Here is a 12,576-nt window from a genome sequence, read left to right as displayed (position 1 = left end):
CTCTGAGTCCATCCCCACTAAACTGAGTCCAATGGTTCAGCTAAACACAAGGGTACCTGCAAATAGCTGTACTAACAGCAGGATCTACACTGGCACAATAGGAGGAGTTGCAGGGCACTAATTCCCAGTCCCAGTGCAAGGCAATATGGGATCCAGGCAGCAGGTCCTTAGAACCAGAATTTGTAATTTCATCCCACTCTTCTGTGAGTAGGATGAAATTAGAGAAGTTACAGAAGGCAACTCCCAAGAAATAAGGCACTTGTCCAAATGGCTGGGTGGATGTTAAACAACCATCACCAGCCATTGTGTGCAGCAAGTGAATGACAATTAGTAGTTTAATGACCACCATCACCAGAGAATTACTCAACCCTGGGACTCAGCAATACCCCCCCTCCTCCTCCCAACATGATCACAAGACAAGCCCTTCCCTGAGGCCTTGGCTACACTGGCGCTGTACAGCGCTGCAACTTGCTGCGCTCAGGGGTGTGAAAACGCCCCCCTCAGTGCAGTGAGTGCAGCACTGTGAAGTGCCAGTGTAATCAGCGCTGCACGCTCGCTCGCAGCACTGCAAGCTACTCCCCTCGGAGAGGTGGAGTACATACAGCGCTGCGAGAGAGCTCTTGCAGTGCTGGCGGCGCAACTACACTCACACTTCATAGCGCTGCCGCGACAGTGCTGTGAATTCCCAAGTGTAGCCAAGGCCTTAGAAGACAGTTCAGGTTTCCCCTGATAGGAGAGGGAAAATCAGGCTACCTCTCCCTGCCCCCCAACATGGTGCCTGGACTTGTATTTGCCAGAGCACATGGACTAAACCCATATAATGTTTTCACCCCTCAGCTCACAGAGAGCACAGCAGATGGTTCCAGCCTTCCATCCACACCCCCAAGGCAGAGATTGTACTGCTATGAAGATTTCCCCTGATAGCTTTCCTCTCCTACGCCCCCCCATCCCTACCCCTTCCCCACTGCCTCTTCCCTTCCACCCCTCACCCCCTAAGAGGCAGTCACCCAGATGCCAGGGAGGGGGAACCAAGCGCACTACATGGCCACTATCTCTGAGAGGCAGGCATCTCTGCCTGGGCAGGGAGGCAAGCAGGGACACCACACCCCACAGGAGACTTGCCTCTCCCCCCAACCCCCATGCCTGTCCTGGTCCAGCTGCCTGGCAGGGGCTGGGTACTCTCAGTCTCTCTCTGCTGCAGGGGTGCAGAGGATGTTTTTGGAGATGCCTCTGGCTGAGCCCCCTGCCCCCCACCATGCAGACGGCCATCCCACCAGCAGCCAGGTGCTGGCTCTCACAGACACCTGGGGGGTTTCCAGTCCCCCCCCCCCACAAGAAAGACCCCCTTTGAAATACACTTACCAGCTGCTGCTACTGGCTGCCTTTAGTTGGGTGAGAGGTTAGGTGCTGCTGCTGCAGAGCCAGAGAAAGCACACCTGCCAGTGCCACAAGGAGCAGGTAGAAGAGGAGGTGGGACTGCACCTCACCAGTGGGGTCTCCCAGCTCAGCCCCTGCTTCAGGAGCAGTTCCCCTCGCTGATTGGCTGGTGGCCAAAAACCAGCTAAACAGCACCCACTCCCCTAGCTACCCTACTGCCCCCACCCTGGCCAAACAGCTGATGGCTTATGGGCCCCCAAGGGCCCCATAAACAGTTGACTGGTGGGGTGTGGGTGTGACGTTATTGATATAATCTGAGACCATATAGATCATTGTTGCAACCAAGGTCCTGTAGTGGCACGCAAATCTTGTATAAAGGGGGTCAAATGGGGTGTCTAAGACAAGATTATGGTTTACTGGTTATAATTATGCTGTCTATATATGTGTATCAATTCTGTAGTTTATGGATATTGGCTCTATACTGTCTGTATTTCAAACTTATGCTATGCTGCTGGGTGACATCCCAGACAAACTGGTGTTAGCTCTGCCTAGCCTGCTTGATGGCCCATTAAGGACCATCAGCTATACAATGGACCCATTGAGAGAAGGCAAATATGCCTTGAGACTCAGCAAAGTATGCAGGAACTTGCCCATGTGACTCCAGACTCCATTTTGCTGTAATTTTCCACAGTAAGAACAAAGAGGTGTTCTTACACCTGGAAAAGACTATATAAGGCTGATGCCTCATCTCCATCTGGTCTTCAATCCTGCTTCAGACCTCTGGAGGAACTTTGCTACAAGCTGAAGCTTTGAACAAAGGACTGAGGACCCATCCCAGCGGGGGATGTATTCCAGAGACTTGATTTGAACCTGCAGTTTATTCCTTCGCTGCTGCAAGCCTGAACCAAGAACTTTGCCATTACTGTATGTAATTGATTCCATTTAACCAATTCTAACTCTCATCTCTATCTTCTTCCTTTTATGAATAAACCTTTAGATTTTAGATTCTAAAGGATTGGCAACAGTGTGATTTGTGGGTAAGATCTGATTTGTATATTGACCTGGGTCTGGGGCTTGGTCCTTTGGGATCAGGAGAACCTTTTTCTTTTACTGGGGTATTGGTTTTCATAACCATTTGTCCCCATAACAAGTGGCACTGGTGGTGATACTGGGAAACTGGAGTGTCTAAGGAGATTGCTTGTGAGACTTGTGGTTAGCCAGTGGGGTGAGACCAAAGTCCTCCTAGTCTGGCTGGTTTGGTTTGCCTTAGAGGTGGAAAAAACCCCAGCCTTGGGCTGTAACTGCCCTATTTGAGCAATTTGTCCTGAGTTGGCACTCTCAGTTGGGTTCCGCCAGACCCGCATTGTCACAGGGTGCCCCTGCCTCTGCCCCCTATAGGGGCATGCCCCGACTGACCCCCTTCTTCCCCAAGGCCCCAGCCTCTCCTCCTCCCCAGGAGCCCAGTTTGCTGGAGGCAGAGCTCAGTGCTTTCCACCTCCCAGATTAGCAGTCTGTCTCCCTCCTGCTGGGAGACAGCCGGCACGGCAGGGTATGCAATACACATGCTGGGGGAAGCCGGCAAAGCCTGCCTGCAGGAGCCCAGCTCTTAATCTTCCCCTACCTAGGCAATCAGCTGTGTTTCCTTCCTGCTGGGAGACACAGCTGATCCCTCTAGGGTATGCTAAGCATCTCACCGAGTCCTCCCACTGAGCCCAGCTTGCAGGAGGCAGGAGCTTGGTTCTTATCTTCCCCTCCCGTCCCTGTGTGATGAGCTGTGTCTCCCTCCTGCTGGGAGATGCAGCTGATTAGTGTGGCAGTGAGAGGGGGCGGGGTATGCAGCAGCAAGCTGGGGAAGCCAGGCTTCAGAGTGGCGCCGCTGGCGCTATGGTAACCCCGCCTAACTAAGGCGCGGTTTTTGAAAAAGTTGCTGAGGGGAAGCAGCTGCTTCCCCTGCACCCCTCCAGCTACGCTACTGCAAGTGACTGAAGCGCTGATCAAAGGGGTGAGCCTGGCTGAAGAGCAACCAGCCAGCCTGTGGTGAGAAGCATCTATGTTTGTAAGGGCACTGAAAGTGTTAAACACCTGGCTAGCATCTAAATTTGTAAGGGCAGTGAAAGTGTTAAACACCTGGCTAGCACCAATTTCTACTGCCAACTTGAACACCCACAGGGCTCCAAACTTTGACTAGATGCTTGGCATAAAAAGGGGCGGTCACTGCTTCTGTGCTGTGAATTGAAGGGATCTATCACATGCTAGCAAATGGCTAGGACTAAATGAATTTAATCAGGAGATCTTCAATGATCTGAAATGCAGAAAAGAGTCCTACAAAAAGTGAAAACTAGGTCAGATTACAAAGGCTGAATATAAACAAAGAACACACATATGTAGGGACAAAATTAGAAAGGCCAAGACACAAAATGAAATTAAACTAGCTAGAGACATAAAGTATTAGAGGGGTAGCTGTGTTAGTCTGGAACTGTAAAAAGCGACAAAGATTCCTGCAGCATCTTATAGACTAACAGACGTATTGGAGCATAAGCTTTCATGGGTGAATACCCACTTCGTCAGATGCATGTAGTGGAAATTTCCAGACCACTCTGCCTACCTTAATGCCTCCAGTTTCCATCCTGGATACACCACACGATCCATCGTCTACAGCCAAGTGCTGAGGTACAACCCCTCAAACAGAGACCAACACCTACAAGATCTTCACCAAGCGTTCTCAAAACTACGATACCCGCACGAGGAAATAAGGAAACAAATCAACAGAGCCAGACTTGTACCCGGAAATCTCCTGCTGCAAGACAAGCCCAAGAAAGAAACCAACAGAACTCCACTGGCCATCACCTACAGTCCTCAGCTAAAACCTCTCCAACGCATCATCAGTGATCTACAACCCATCCTAGACAACGATCCCTCACTTTCACAGGCCTTGGGAGGCAGGCCAGTCCTCGCCCACAGACAACCCACCAACCTTAAGCATATTCTCACCAGCAACCACACACCGCACCATAGTAACTCTAATTCAGGAACCAATCCATGCAACAAGCCGCGATGCCAACTCTGCCTACATATCTACACCAGCGACACCATCACAGGACCTAACCAGATCAGCCACAACCTCACTGGTTCATTCACCTGCACGTCCACCAATGTAATATACGCCATCATGTGCCAGCAATGCCCCTCTGCTATGTACATCAGCCAAACTGGACAGTTCCTACGTAAAAGGATAAATGGACACAAGTCAGATATTAGGAATGGCAATATACAAAAATCTGTAGGAGAACTCTTCAATCTCCCTGGACACACAATTGCAGATTTAAAGGTAGCCATCCTGCCGCAAAAAAACTTCAGGACCAGACTTCAAAGAGAAACTACTGAGCTTCACTTCATTTGCAAATTTGACACCATCAGCTCAGGATTAAACAAAGACTGTGAATGGCTAGCTAACTACAAAAGCAGTTTCTCGTCCCTTGGTGTTCACACCTCAACTGCTAGAAGAGGGCCTCATCCTTCCTGATTGAACTAACCTCATTATCTCTAGACTGATTCTTACCTGCATATTTATACCCGCCTCTGGAAATTTCCACTACATGCATCTGACGAAGTGGGTATTCACCCATGAAAGCTTATGCTCCAATACGTCTTTTAGTCTATAAGGTGCCACAGGACTCTTTGTCGCTTTTTAGAGACATAAAGGGTAACAAGAAAACATTCCAAACACATTAGAAGCAAGAGGAAGCCCAAGGACAGGGTTGGCCCATTACTCAATGGAGCGGGGGAAAACAATAACAGAAAATGTAAAAATGACTTCTGTTTCAGTTTTCACCAAAAAAAAGTTAGCAGCGATTGGACGTCTAAAATAGTCAATGTCAGTGAAAATGTGGTAGGATCAGATGCTATACTAGGGAAAGAACAAGTTAAAAATTATTTAGACAAGTTAGATGTCTTCAGGTTAGCAGGGCCTGGTGAAATACATCCTAGAATACTGAAGGAGCAAATATCTTTGAAAGGTCATGGAAGATGGAAGAGATCCAGAGGACTGGAAAAGCGCAAATCTAGTGCCCATCTATAAAGAGGGAATTAAAGAAAACCTGGGGAATTACAAACCAGTTAGCTTACTTCAGTAACCAGAAAGATAATGGAGCATATGATTAAGCAATAAATTTGCAAACACCTAGAAGATATAAGGTGATTATTCCCCTCTATTCGGCACTGGTGAGGCCACATCTGGAATACTGTGTCCAGTTTTGGGCCTCCCACTACAGAAAGGATGTGGACAAATTGGAGAGAATCCAGCAGAGGGCAACAAAAATTATTAGGGGGCTGGGGCACGTGACTTATGAGGAAAGACTGAGGGAACTGGTCTTATTTAGTCTGCAGAAGAGAAGAGTGAGGGGGGATTTGATAGTAGCCTTCAACTATCTGAAAGGGGGTTCCAAAGAGGATGGATCTAGACTGTTCTCAGTGGTGGCAGATGACAGAACAAGGAGTAATGGTCTCAAGTTGCAGTGGGGGAGGTTTAGGTTGGATATTAGGAAACACTATTTCACTAGGAGGGTGGTGAAGCACTGGAATGGGTTACCTAGAGAGGTGGTGGAATCTCCTTCTTTAGAGGTTTTTAAGGCCTGGCTTGACAAAGCCCTGACTGGGATGATTTAGTTGGTGTTGGTTCTGCTTTGAACAGGGGGTTGGACTAGATGACCTCTGAGGTCTCTTTCAACCCTAATCTTCTACGATTCTATCATAAGTAAAGCTATTTTTATGTCACGGATGTCATGGAAGTCACAGAATCTGTAATCCGTGACTTCAAGAGACTTCTGTGACATTCTTTGCTTCAGCCCCAGGGGCTGCAGGACTCTGGAGCTGGTGGCCAGTGTGGCCCTGGCAGGGTTCCAGTGGCAGGCATCAGCAGCCACAGGTGACAGGGGGCCCCCCTGCAAGATTCCAGCGACAGATGACAAACTCCTGAGGGGAGCCCTCTTCAGGGTTCCAGTGACGAGTGACAGCCTCACGGGGGTGGGGATGAAATGGAGGGGGACACATCGGGCGAGTGGCTGGGGCTGTCGCGTTATTTTAGAGAAGAGGAACACAAATGATTAAAGGTCTAGAAAACATGACCTATGAGGAAAGATTGAAAAAACCCGATTTGTTTAGTCTGGAGAAGAGAAGACAGAGGGGACATGATAACAGTTATCAAGTACATAAAAGGTTGTTACAAGGAGAAGGGAGAAAAATTGTTCTTCTTAACTTCTGAGGGTAGGACAAGAAGCAATGGGCTTAAATTACAGCAAGCGTGGTTTAGGTTGGATATTAGAAAAAAAACTGCCTGTCTGTGGTTAAGCACTGGAATAAATTGTGTAGGGAGGTTGTGGAATCTCCTTCATTAGAGATTTTTAATCAGGTTAGACAAACACCTGTCAGGGGTGGTCTAGATAATACTTAGTCCTGCCATGAATGCCGAGGACTGGACTAGATGACCTCTCAAGGTCCCTTCCAGTCCGATGATTCTATGAAATCTATTATTATCATCACAGTAGCAGCTAGAGGCACACAAAGTACTAGGCATCACACTTACATACTTAATAGGCATGAGAGATAAAAGATGAGTAAAAGGAAGCATTGTTTTACTATCTCCATTTTATAGAAAGGGAACAAGGACACAAATAAACTATGTGACATGCCCAAATCACACAGACTGTCGATGGGAAATCTAGGAAGCAATTCGAGGTCTCCTGAATCCTAGTCCAGTGTGTTAACTACAAGACCATCCTACCTTTCTACAGGGTGCTTGTTCTCTGGGTGTTTTTGGTAGTTTTACCTTCCAAAAAACTCCCTGGGATCTGGATAATCAAGTTTGCTGCCTTTTGAGCATTGGACTAAGCTTGCCAGGAACAGAGCAATGAGCAAGAGACTCTCTCAAGCTGTAGCAAGGACCTGGCAAGTCGCAATGCTGCTGTATTTCCTAAGAGAGAGAGAAAATACTCACATCAACTGTTCTTAATCAGCCTATAGAAAGGTAAATAACTATTAACTTTCTGGAAGTTGTGATCTGTTCCCCGATGTTCTGCAAGCAGAAAACAGAAGAAACTTGATCAATTAGTTATGTGCTGCTAATAGATTTGCTCCCCTCTGATTATTTCAGCCTGTGATGCTTCATGGTGATGTATCTGCTATCTTCATTCTATTATCTCTGGACATCATTGTGTAAAATGTTGTCAGAAAGCTACAAGGAAACCAGGGCTTCTACTGGGAAAGTGTCGCTGCAAATTATATACCCATTGGTATTTTTATGTAACCATTCACTATGCACTACCTCAGATGACCACTGGAGGCCATTTTCTCCCCATAGATTGCCCTGTTAAAGTGGGGATGTATACACCCATAAAAACAGCAAGTTTCACAATTTGGTTTCATCACAGTTTTCTAACACCACATTTCATTCCCACCCCCATTAAATTATTGTCCCCTTTGTTCTGCCCACAACATAAGCAGAAAGCTCTCTGGGTCACTGACATTAGAGATGGAAAAGACAAAAGTGATCTTGTCCTGTCCCCTGCATAACTCCACTATAAGATTGTTCACTGTAATATATGCTCCTGTGGAATCTAACACTGAGTGATTCAGATGGTGTCCCCACCAGCTCTGTCCACAGCCTGATATCATGCTAATCAGAGCCAACTTTAGGCCTCACTAAATAATTCCCAATCATTAGAGCTAGTTGGAAACCAGTTCTTGACCACCCAATTTATTTTAGTTAAAAAAATATTTTAGCCAAAATCTGAAATGAGAAAATGGTTACTCATGGGTCATGTAGTTTGGGTGCATCATGCCCTTGCTCTCCTCTGAGAAGATTGCGTAGTGCTGAATGTTGCTCTGTGCATGACTGTTAACTAGAACCCAGGAAAGGCATTTCTATGAAATTCTGTGTTGTGTGAAGAACCAATTTTTGATTGAATGGCTGAACAAAACAAAAAAAAATTGAAAAAAATTGTTTCATGTCAACCCAAAACTAACTGAAAAAGTAAAAAAAAAAATTTGTTGCTGGTTGAACAAAATATTTTGGCTGACCCAAAATGAAATGTTTCTTTTTGTTTGTTTTTTTTTAAACTTTTTAAAAATTAAATAAAATTGAAATAAAATACAGAACAGTCCTTTTAAATTGAAGTCAAAACTTTTCATTTTGAAAATGTTGAAACAAAACATTTAAACTTTTTTTTCTCCCAATCAAAACAATTTAGCAAATTCAACACAAATTTGTAAAATGTTTTGATAACCCGAATCTGCATGTTTTTTGGGTGAAAAAAGCTGTGGCTGAAAAATTTTGCTCACCTCTAGTGAAAACTACACAGTAATCCAGACATACAAAACATGTACTAATGGCTAGAATTAGCTGCTGTATCTAGGCCATTGAGGTTCACAGCTACGTTAGATAACTGCCTCACACCCTCAGTTGTCCCTAAAGCTGGTTGAAAGAAAAATGTATAGTACATGTAGGCTGAAGACATTAAAGTACAGATCAGAGAGGAGAGAATTTACCATACAAAATGTCTAAGCCACTAAAAAGCAGCTGGATCATTACAATACTACAGATCTGTCGCATCTTTCATGTATTTAACATGCGCGATTTCAGCTTTATGTGGTCGGGGGGAAAAAAAAAGTGCAGGCAATTCCACCAGCGTGAGACGCGAATCTGCTGTTCCCACTAAAATATTTTTTGGGGGGGACTTGGCAGCAACAGCATATCTTTAGGCCTGTGATAAGGTTCTCCCCTATAATAACCCTGGAGGGTTGGCAAAAAAAACAACAAAACAGTTTAAATAGTGCAAAAAGAACAGGAGTACTTGTGGCACCTTAGAGACTAACAAATTTACTAGGTGCCACAAGTACTCCTGTTCTTTTTGCGATACAGACTAACACGGCTGCTACTCTGAAAACTTTAAATAGTGCGTATGCCCCGGAGTGAGTGTGAGATGGGAGAAGCAAATCTGCTGTTCCCACTACAGTACTCAGTCCCCCTGTGCCTCTCATACTGTGTGCATCTCGCTGTGCTGAGTGAGATTCTACTGTACCTGTACTGTTTAAAGATACAGTACGTATTTTTCATATAACATGGCCCCTAAACGCAAGCCACCTACTTCATCTGGTGCTCAACCGAAGAAACAGCGATCTGTTCCAATGCTGGAGGAAAAACTGGCTGTGTTGGACTTATTGAGAGACGGTATGTCCAGTACCAACGTGGCGCATAAATACGGCTGCAACGAATCTGGCATCCGTGCCATCAAGATTTGAGGGAGAGAAATTCGTCAGGCCGTGGCATCAAGTGCTCCAGTAACTGCTAAGGTGACAAGCCAAGTGCATGATAAGACTTTAGTGAAGACTGAAAAGGCATTAAACTTATGGCTGGAAGACATGAACCGTAAACGTGTGCCTATCAATGGCAACATGTTTCAAGAAAAGGCTCTTAGCATCTATGCGTTGTTCAAACCTCCCGCCGAAGAGGGACAGCCTTCTGATAAGAAGGAATTCAAAGCCAGCCAAGGTTGGCTTAACAGTTTTAGGAACCACTTCAACCTCAAAAACGTGCAGACTACTGGTGAAGCTGCATCTGCCAATGAGGAGGCAGCAAAAGCCTACCCCGAACAATTAAAGAAAATCATAGAGGAAAGGGGCTATCTTCCAGAACAAGTTTTTAATGCTGATGAGACTGGGCTCTTCTGGAAAAAAATGCCCACCCGCACTTACATTTCGAAATCAGAAAGACAAGCTCCTGGCTTCAAAGCAGCTAAAGACCGTGTGACTGTATTGCTTTGTGGCAATGTGGCTGGGCATTTAATAAAGCCAGGCTTGCTCTACAGGGCTGAAAATCCCCGTGCCCTAAAAGGCAAGAACAAAAATCTCCTGCCAGAGTTCTGGCAATCAAATAAAAAGGCTTGGGTGACGGCAGCATTATTTCTGGATTGGGTCCACAAGTGTTTCATTCTGGAGGTCAAGCAGTACCTTGAAGAGAAAGGACTTGATTTTAAAGTGTTGCTGATCGTAGACAATGCTTCTGGCCACCCTGCGGCACTCTGGTTTGCACATAACAATGTTGAAGTCATCTTTCTCCCCCCCAATACCACCTCCATCCTCCAACCTCTCGACCAAGGCATCATTAGCTGTTTCAAGGCCACGTACATGAGGCTTACATTCTCACGGAGCCTTACCGCTATGGATGCTGATCCCAATGTTAATGTGATGGAGTGTTGGAAGTCCTTCAACATTGCTGATTGCATTACTTATATTAAACAGGCAATGGATGCAATCAAGCCTGAAACCGTCAATGCATGTTGGCAAAACCTATGGGAAGACTGTGTGAATGATTTTAAGGGTTTCCCAACCACTGACAAAGAAGTGAAACTCATTGTTCAGGTGGCCAGGCAAGTGGGTGGTGATGGCTTCATCGACATCCTCAAGGAAGAAATTGAGGAATTAATTGAGGGCCATAGAGAAACATTGACTAACGAAGAGTTAGAGGAACTGATAAAATCATCTACAGAAGATTAAGATGATGATGAACAGGAAGAGCCAGCAACTTGGAATCTTCATAAATTTTCCAATGAAGTGTTCCAAGCAGCGAAACACTTGAATGATTCAATTTCTGAATATGATCCTTCTATGGAACAAAGCCTCAAAATCACATATAGCATTACGGATGATTTGAGACCGTACCAAGAAATGTTTGAGGAGCTCAAGAGACAACAGCGACAGTTGCCAATCACCATGTTTTTAAAGAAAAAACAACCACCAGCAGCAGAGCCTACACAATCAACTTCTCAAGCTGAACCAGAGCCAACCACTTCGTCTACGACTCGCTCTCCATCACCCAAGCCTGGCCCATCGTCTCCTGGAGCGACATCAAGCCCTGACGACTCAATTATAGTGTTGTCAGGGGAAGAGGAAGACTAATAATTGGAGTGTGTACAGTACAAGACTAGCAAGAATATCCAGAATGACTAGTGACTGTTCAGGTTTACAGTACTGTATTGTACTGTACTGTTTTCATTTTTTATTCTTTCATTCTTCCAGCTCTCTGTTATGTTATTAAAAATACAGTAAAATTATATTTTGCATATGTAGTCTTTATTATATACTGAACTGTACATTGCTGTATACAATACATAGTACTGTACAGGGTTGTATACAGACCTGTCTACAAAAATGCTCTGATATATTATGCTATTTCTCAGATTTCATATGAGGGATTAAAGACGGAATGCTAAAAACCCAGAAAGGGGGCAAAGCTTAGATCATGGACAGGCCAGATCTCCAGCTGGTGTAAATCGATATAGTCCTATTCAGTAGTGCCTACAGCTGTACGCATATTATACACCATTGGCAGCAGTGAGGAGCACCAGCGCTGACCACCTCACTGCCAGTTCAGGTTTACCAATCTGACCCTCTGTCATGACAAGGGGGTGGTGGAGCCAGAATTGACTGAGTGCATGCCACTACTCTTTGTAGCAGGTGTAGGGCCAGCTCCTGCACCACAGTTCATCACCAGGGACCTGCCCAGTCTTGCCCCACTTCCAAAAGCCTATGTCCCCTCCCAGAGATGGGGAGTGACACTGCATCTGTGCAGGCTGTGCGAGAAGGTGGGGGCTGGACATGGTGTGGACTAGGCAGCCGACATGCTGGGGCCAGCAGCTGCAGCCGGGATGGCCCCACGGGAATTGACAGTGCGCACCATGGGAAAAACTTGTGGGGGTGCCCAGACCCTGTTCAGGTCAATGGGGATTTATCCCAGCTGAGAATCTGGCCCTATCTGCTTATCTAATAGAGTTCCTCTCCATATTCATAGATTCCAAAGCCAGAAGGGACCACAGTTATCATCTAGTCTGACCTCCACTATAACACGGGCCATAGAACTACCCTGAATTAATTCCTGGTTGAACTAGAGCAGATCTTGAAGAGAAATACCCAGTCTTGATTTAAAAATTTCCAGTGAGGAAGAAGACACCACAGCCCTTGGTAATCTGCTCCAATGTTTAATTACTCTCCCTGTTAAAAATTGTGCCTTATTTCTAGTCTGACTTTATCTAGCTTCAACTTCCAGCCACTGGATCTTGTTAGACCTGAAGAGCCAGGAATTATCAGATTTCTCTTTTCCCTGTAGGTACTTATAGACTGATCAAGTCACCCCTTTACCTTTTCTTC

Source organism: Malaclemys terrapin, chromosome 4 (genome assembly GCF_027887155.1).
Source record: "Malaclemys terrapin pileata isolate rMalTer1 chromosome 4, rMalTer1.hap1, whole genome shotgun sequence".
NCBI lineage: Eukaryota > Metazoa > Chordata > Testudines > Emydidae > Malaclemys > Malaclemys terrapin.
The sequence above is the reverse complement of the archived record's forward strand: the minus strand, read 5'-3'. Positions refer to the sequence as shown.